This window comes from Podarcis bocagei, assembly GCF_964188305.1.
Source record: "Podarcis bocagei genome assembly, chromosome: 2".
Classification (NCBI taxonomy): domain Eukaryota; kingdom Metazoa; phylum Chordata; class Lepidosauria; order Squamata; family Lacertidae; genus Podarcis; species Podarcis bocagei.
Window position 1 is genome coordinate 90446032 of NC_138126.1, and position 8668 is coordinate 90454699.

At 48.5% G+C, this 8668-nt stretch overlaps 1 long non-coding RNA gene across 1 annotated transcript; it reads right to left on the reverse strand.

The window, feature by feature from the left end:
- Positions 1-248: 248 nt before the first annotated feature.
- LOC308582300 lies at positions 249-7408 on the reverse strand. The gene is made up of 3 exons (XR_014005613.1): positions 7133-7408; positions 4554-4682; positions 249-915 (listed from the first exon to the last, which is right to left on the reverse strand). It is a non-coding gene; the product is annotated as an uncharacterized lncRNA (long non-coding RNA).
- Positions 7409-8668: the final 1260 nt, after the last annotated feature.

Below are 8668 nucleotides of genomic sequence, written 5' to 3' on the forward strand. Positions count from 1 at the left end.
TGGATGTCCTTTCTCTACTGAGAAAAACTACAGTGGTACCTCGGGTTACATACGCTTCAGGTTACAGACTCCGCTAATCCAGAAATAGTACCTCGGGTTAAGAACTTTGCTTCAGGATGAGATCAGAAATCGTGCTCCAGCGGTGCAGCAGTAGCAGGAGGCCCCATTAGTTAAAGTGGTGCTTCAGGTTAAGAACAGTTTCAGGTTAAGAACGGACCTCCGGAACGAATTAAGTACTTAGCCCGAGGTTCCACTGTATTTCAAGAAACTTTCTCCGGGGCATAGTTGCCTCACTTTCATTTTATCGAAATGCACTGGCCACTTTCCTTCTCATTAATTCCTTCTTGCAGTCCTTTTTTTCGGGGGGGGGGGGACACAGGGGTAAGCATACCCCTAAACATTTTGTGAATCTAAGTTTGACCTCATTGAGGGGCATTATTTCAATATGAGTAGGAAAATGAGAGTACCCTTAAACATTTTTTAAGAAAGAAAAAAAGCACTGCTTTTTGGGCACCTCCTTATGGCTTGCCTTTCCTCCTTGCCTTGCCTTTCCCTCACCTTCCTGCACTGCTCTCTGCCTTTTTTGTTTTTTGTTTTGTTATTGTGAGGGCAGAGAAGAGGAACTGGTGGGAGGAAGGTCAGGGACTATGAGGCCTCCTTTTTTTATTGTGCATTCATTATGATTTATGTTCATGATTGGATCAGGGCACTTCATATGTGACCCGTTTCAGTACCATACATGCCTGTAAAAGTTTCAGAACAGTCATGCCACACTTCCTTTCTAATCAATGCATGGAACATCCCGATGAAATCCTGTTGCTTTTACGCCGCAAATGTTCCAGGTTTTCTTTGAGTCCCACGTTTGTTGCAGGATAGTGCAAGTTTGTCCCTTCAGACTGCGGTAAGGCAGCAACACTGGGGAAGCATCACAGAAAAAGTGGAATGAGTTATATACTGGAAGGTGGTGCAGTATATATACCCCATTAATGTACTATTATTGTATCAATGATTTGTTGCAGAATACATTCCCACCCCAACAGCTTGGATGGGCCCAGAATAGGAAGGAGAGTAACAACTGAGTCTTTTCCCTTCTGCTAGTGAAAACAAAGGCCACTCCTGCTTCTCTGGTGCAAAGAAGGAGCCAGTCACCAGGCCACGCAAAATACCTTCCGTTTAAGCTGTTGACCAGGGGTTTCCCCCTTAGCCTTCTGCCGGATCAGACACGTGAACAGTGAAGCCAATATGCCGTGATCTATCCTGACCACTTCACTCTCCAATCCTTTGTATTCATGCTCACTTGCATCTAGCCCCACATTACTAACTCCATAGCAGCCAGGGGATGTGTGAATAATGCCTCTTGTAGGAGCACAGGTCAGAAAGAAAACAAGCCACAAGCCAGCAATGTGATATTTAACCCAGAGAGCTGCAATGTTCTGAAACAGAGTATGTTAGTTATGGTCTCTAGGCAGGTTCTCCAGCAATGTGAGAGGCTGCTCTTTGAAATAAGAAATATAGCAACCCTGGAGTCCCCTGACTCACAGTCTTCTTCCTGGGTGCTTTAAGTATTTGCTGGATGTTTTGGCTACAACATGATTTATATCACTCTAGTATTTATTCAACACTCTTTCTAAGTGCTCAAAGTGTTTCACATGCATTCTTCTAGTAAGGTAAAAGGCCAATGTTACAAAATCCTTATTATATGCCCTGGGGTCTTTTGAAGTGCTGTGCTTAAGTATGATTCAGCTGCCAGTCTGGTAGGCTTTTGTCCATGGAGTGGGGAAAGGCGCCACCTTTGCCTTTTCCCCAGGCGGCAAAATGTCTTGGGACGGCCTTGTCTTCATGCCACCCAATCCTACTCATAGATTCCAGGTCCAATTTCATTCAGGAAGGGCTGTGGCTCAGTGCTGGAGAATCTGCTTTGCATGCAGAAGACCCCAAGTTCAATCCCTGGCATCTCCAGGTAGGTCTGGGAAAGATTCCTGGTCTGAGAGCTGCTGCCAGTCAGTGTTGACAGTGCTGAGATAGTGGGACCAGTGGCTTGAATTGGGCAAAGGTGGCTTCCTTTGTTCCTACTCCCATTGCCAGAGAGCTGATTTGAAGGTCTGCCTTTTCAAAATCCCTTCCTGGGCCCAGGACTGGTGATGGTGGGGGTAGTACTGTATCCTGGAAATGTAGGGCAAAAAAGGCAGCAAGGCAAGGCCCCATTAACCATGTCACCAACTGTCTCATGCACCCCTCCTCTCACCAGGTGCATCAGTAGCAACTGCTAGTCCAGACATGAAAAGTTGGCACTGAAAGTCAGAAAAACCAACCACAAACCCGGCCTGTAAAAAGCTAGGAGAGCAACAGGGAAAACACTAAAATGCAAAGAGTTTTGCAGCAACCCTGGTGGATCCTTTAACAATGGAGTAATTGGGCACCCACTCTATCAATGGTGGCTACTCATGCTGTCTACATAGGAGATATGCTGTCCCCCTGAGCAGAGGTAGTGTGCCTTGGCAGAAGAGGGCTATTGCCCTTGTGTCCTGATTGAGGGCTTCCCAGAGGCATCTAGTTGGCCTCTGTGGCAAACAGAACGCTGAGCTTTTTCATATCTTTGGTCTGATCAGCCTAGGCTCTTCTAATGTTCACATTCCTGCTTCAAAGTTGAGTTTAGAAATAGTCAGAAAACAAGAGAGGTTCTACACAGTACTTGTGCTTCTCTAGACAGCCAGTTTGTTGAGCATTCATCCAGATTCACTTGCACAACGTTTATGTGGAGTTTAGACTATATGTCCGGTCTTTATTGACCATTCATACCAAACTGTTTGTGGGGAGGTTATACCAGTGTTTCCCAACCGGTGTTCCGCGGCACACTAGTGTGCCGTGAGAAGTTGGCTGGTGTGCCGTGGGAGGGAGGCGGGCGAGTCGGGCAGTGAGAGGCGGCGGCGGCGAGGATCCGCGTCGAGCCGGGGGCGGCTCCGCGGTGGTGGTGCCGAGGTTTCTCTCTCCATTCTCCCCTCACACACACACACAGGAAATAACACAGGATCAGCTGACAGGACCCAGCCAATGGGGCGGCGGTGGGGCAGCGCGTGCAAAAGGGAGGAGCGCGAGACAGCGGACGAGGAGGAGGCCGGCATGTCCGGGCAGCAGCAGCAACAACAGCAGCAGCAACTCCCGGCGACGGCTCCTCAAGCCCCGGGCAACCCTACTCCCTCACCGGCCTCGGCCGCCCTCCTGCTCCACCCGCCGCCGCCTCCCCCGCCGCCGCCGGCCACCTCGGCCCCGCCGCCGCCCCCTCCTCCGCCCGCTATCGCCGCCACCACCACAACAGCCGCCGCCGCCTCAGCTGCCGCCGTCCCTCAGTCCCTTGCTTTGCTGCCTCCTCCCCCCCCCCACCCCCAAAGCTTGGAGGTTCCCCGGCAAGGGGGAGGGAAAAAAATTGAAAACTTTCACTTTCGTGCGTCCCTCCCGGCGTGACGCTGCGCGCTGACGTCACGGGGCTGTAATGGTGGTGTGCCGCGAGATTTTTTTCCTCAAACAAGTGTGCCTTTGCCCAAAAAAGGTTGGGAAACACTGGGTTATACAATAATGAGCAGCCACCCCAATTTCCTATTGCAGTGTTTATAGATCTACCTGTTAATCATTATTCACCCCACACTTTTCAAGGTAATGCTTTCTTAACTGCAAAAAGTCCATGTTTTAAGTGGATTTTTTCCAGTAGGGTGCCAGAGCGCTTTAATCCACTTTAGTGGCACAAAGCTAAATTTATTGGTATTTGCCTGACAATCTGGAGGCGACACTCACTGATGCAGGACTCATCCACCTGATTTCAGATTTCAGGTTCCTCCCACTGCAGCCCCGTATAACACATCCCACAATGTACAGTAGGTAGGTCCCTCTTTAACCCTCCAGAGTACCTTTTCAGGGGGCACAGGAGGAAAAGAAAGGTCAGTTGTGTAAGCTGCCTTCTGCTCATGCAACTGTTGGATACAAGTCTAAACAATTTTGACTTGGGATTAGATTTATGCCTCACCCTACCTCAAAGCAGCTCATGGAATTGCATACATAGAATATTATCCCATTCGATGTTCACAATCACTCTGCAAGGTAGGTTAGGCTGAGAGAAAATGGCTCTCATTTTATTCTGGATGTTGATGTGTTCTTGTAACCTGATTTGTGTTTATATTATGGAGAGATTTTTAAAATATTAAATGGTGCACATAAATGCTTTTAAATAGTTAAATGCAGTTTGAATTGTCTGTTAATGGCTTTGAGAGCAACGCCATGATACAAAAGTGGCTTACAAGATCATAGGAAGCTGCCATGCTAAGTCAAATGGTTGGTCCAAGGAGCCAGTGTGGTACAGTAGTCACTGACAGACTAGGACCTGGGAGACCAGGGTTCAAATCTCCACTTGGCCATGCACCTCACTGGATGACCTTGGGCCAGTCATTGCTTCTTAGCCTTACTCACAGGTTTGTTGCCAGGATTACGGTAAATGAGGAGGGAGGGAACCACATATGCCACTTTGTGCTTGTTGGAAATATAAATGTAATAAATTCACTGACCAGCAGTGACTTTTCATGATTTCAGACAGGAGGTTTCCCCACACCTTCCTGAAGATGCTGAGAAGTAGAGTCGGGATCTTCAGCATGCCAACTGTGTGCTCTGTCACTGAGTGTCAGCCATTCCCCAAACTGTAATAAATAATTGGATGAACCAATTAACTTCGTGGCTGAACAGGGATTTCAACCCAGTTTCCCCCCCTCTACCTCACCTCTAACATTCTGTCCACCACAATATTCCACACAACTCCCACTTGGTTTGGCAAAGGGTTATGGTCCCACCAGCCTCACCAGCAATCCTTCGCTGCAGGGGCAAGAAACTACTGTGAAATGATAAATACAATTTCAGAAAAGCAAGAGAAAAAGAAGAACCACATAGCAAGAAAAACCAGACCTTGGATACCAGAATGAGGGCCAAAGAAAACAAAAGTGGTCCAGCAGTCTGCTAAATGCCCATGAATTCTACATGGAAGTTTTATTTAAAGTATTTATGTTATTTAGTACATGTCCCACTTTTCTTCCATCACAGAACTCAAGGCAGTGTACATGGGGTTCCCAAGCAGTCTCTCTCCAATTCAAGCACTCCACAGAACCAGGCCTGGTTAACTTCAGCAAGATGGTGGCATTGTACTTTCTCAGACTATGCCCTGGGAAGACCTTTTCCCCCAGTTAAGTTTTTTTGTTCAAGGCCCCTGTGTTTCTCTCTGATCCCCCCACATCATAAAGGTCTGTTCTGGGAGCTCAGCTTTGCTAGGGCAATTCTCCATCCTTTCCAATTCTGTGCAGAACTGGCTGCCGCTTCACTCAACAACGGCTAGGCTGCAGAGGTGGAGAAGCTCAGTCGCTCAGCCCCTATTGGGGGGCCCCCCAACCTAAAGCCAAGGACCACTCCACATTCCCTTTCAGGCAACCAGCTGTTCCCATCAAGCTGCCAGCTGTGTCAGAAGACTGAAAACAGCAGCCCATTGTAGTGTGAGACTGGAGCACTGCCAGGGCATGGAAACAGTGTGAGAGTGTATGTGTGTGAGAGAGAAAGAGTGTGTGTGCACAGTGTTTTAATCTGAGCCCCCGATTCTGCAGCCCAGACCCCCATTGAGAGGTCTTTCCCACTCACTCCTCCACCTCCCAGATCCACCCTAGAGCTGCAGCAAAGCTCTCATGAAAGCCATTAGCTTACTTGTACCCAGAATAAATGTCTCCAGATGGCAACCCAAGAACCCTGGTAAGTCCTAGCTAGCAGATAAGGCCTGTTTGCTTTCATAAAGCAAGCTCCTTGCTCCTCCTGGGTTTCTATTCCATATAGATAATCCTATCCTTCCCTGTCTCTGAAAGTGGGGGGGGGGGGGTAGGAAATAACTACCAGATAGGGCTGGTACAGTTCAGACACCAGAAAATCCATTTTTATTAGATTTCATGTTTCCCCATATTTGTGTCTTGAGCTGTTGCTCTCAGTATCTCCCCAATCTAGGCAAGTTCCACTTCCTGCTGGGAGATGGTGGTTTATAGCACCTCCTGAGATATCTCATCAATAGTGATAATACTTAACATTTGCAAAGTGTTTTAGTTGTCATCCATGCAAATGATGATTTCCATAATGGTAGTCCTTTTAGGCTCCGACCTTAATTTTGTTGACCTCAGAGTATGCTCTGCTAAATTCAGATTTACTTCTGACAATGGTTAGGATTGCACTGCAGGACTCTTGCAGCAAAATGAGGAGGCTTGTGGCACCTTCACAGACTTACGTTGACTATGTGGATCATGTTTTCATGAACTTCACATCTATTTGATGAAGTAGACTGTAGCTCTTAAAAGCTTTAGGCCTGTTAAATCGTTAAGGTTCACAAAACTCTGCTGGTTTTCCTGAATTTTTAATTTATTCTTATTTCATACAATTTATATACTGCCTAACGGGTTTGCGACATCAGCGAGATCCGAATCAGGGGCTTCCTGCTTCGTAATGGTCACACCCACACCATACATTTAAATCACACGGCTTCCTCCAAAGAACTGGGGGTACTGTAGTTCGTTAAGGGCGCTAGGAACTAAAGCTCGGGTGTGGGTGCAAACTACAATTCCCAAGATTGGGGGCGGGGAAGCCGCGTGCTTCAACTGTAAGGCGTGAATGCGTCTCTTCACCATTACGCAGAGGACAAAAGCAAAAAAGCTCCTCGGCCCCAAGGGGGTCGTTACACCCACCGCTACCTTATGGGCAGCCCGATGAGGCGCCAGATGAGGCCAACCCCTCAGCGCCACCAAAAGAGAAGCCGCCTAACAGGGGCTGCAACCTTGCGCCCCGCACCGGCCTCAGCACTTCGGATTGAAAAAAACGCTCCTCCTCCTCCTTTACCAGCTTCACTTCTTTGGCTGAAGCCGGCGCTTTCGCTGCGAGGAGAGCAGTCCGCGGCTGCGTTCTCCGTGCAAGCGGCGCTCCTCGGCTCCACTTCGGGCGAGTGCGCCGGTTTGCTCGGGCCACGGAAAGCCCTGCGTACTCGCCAGCCACCTCCTGCACGGTTTGCATTGAGCCGCCACCGCCAGTGCCGCTGAGATCAAACCCACCCCCCCTTGTTTGGCGGCTCTCTTACTCCTCCCTGTATCGGAGCTTCCTGCCTTCTCCGGCCCTCTGCTGTTTGAGGAGTTCAAGCACATACGCACACCATGGCGGCGTTGGCGTTGGGACCGTCTTTGCCCTTCTCCTGCGGTCAGAGCGCCTCTTCCCCAGCTCGCTGGGCTGCCCTAGGTAGCCACCTAGAGCCTCCTCGTGGTAGCGCCGATGGGGCGCAGGGAATCTCTCTCTCTCGGCGTTTCATCTTTCTACCACACAATGAGTCCGTAAGTGACTGTGGAGGCCAATTCTGGATCCACGCGTCCTTCCACAGTGGGGACCCAGGTTTCCCGGCGGGAGTTGATCACGGTGTGGATTTGCCAAGCCTGCCTTCCTCTTAGCACGTTTCTCCCTTGCGTTTCTCCAGTGGGAACGCTCGCCGGCCAGTGTTTCCCAATTGTTGGTGTTTATACTACATTTTTTAAAAATTGCCTTGAAACAGTCTTTAAACCTCTTTTGTTGACCACCAGTATTACGCTTTCCATTTTTAAGTTTGGAATAGAGGTACAGTGGTACCTCGGTTTACATACGCTTCAAGTTACAGACTCCGCTAACCCATAAATAGTACCTTGGGTTAAGAACTTTGTTTCAGGATGAGAGAAATTGTGCTCCGGTGGCGCGGCAGCAGCGGCGGGAGTCCCCATTAGTTAAAGTGGTGCTTCAGGTTAAGAACAGTTTCAGGTTAAGAACGGACCTCCGGAACGAATTAAGTACTTAACCCGAAGTACCACTGTAGTTGCTTTGGAAGACAATAATCAGGCATCTGCACAACATGACCAGTCTAGCAAAGTTGATGTTGTAAGGCGGGAGGGGCTGCCTCCCTCCTTGGCCTTTCCTATTCCTGTCTCTGGCTCCCCTTTAAAAGGCTTTGTGCCTCAGTGCTTACTAGCGAGTTATAGGGAATCTCTGCCTTGAAATTCAATAGCACATACAGGGGAGATAAGAGTGGCCTAGTGGATAGAGCGTGGGACGAATCCACTCTTTGCCATGCAGCTCCCTGAGTGGCCTTGGCTCCAGTCTCCTTCTCACCCCCCCCAATTACCTCACAGGGTTGTTGTGACTGTAAGTATAAAAGGGGGACGATGATGATAACCGTGCATGCCACCTTCAGCTCCTTGGAGTAAAGGTGTGTTATATTGTTAATAATAAAACCGCTTTGAGGTTATTTGTTTTCAAAGCAGTATACAAATGTTATGAAATAAATGAGCCGTGGCAGTTTTACCATATTCTGTCTCCCCTCCAGAAAGACATTGCAACACTATATACAATTCAGGGGTTTTGCTTTTATCTACCTCTTAATCTGTTCCTACGTACATTTTGGTGGTGGCAAGATCTAAAGGAGAGGCACCTAAATAGTGTGGCCAACTTTTATCCTAAAAGGGCTTCCATGCTTTGATGCTGAAACTTTTACTCAGCCTAGAGAAGGAGATAGGAAAGTTTTTAACTGCTGAACATGTAGCCATTAAAAGTAGAGGAGCCCTGCCTGGAGAAAAAGTTGGCAATCCTAGACAGGTTC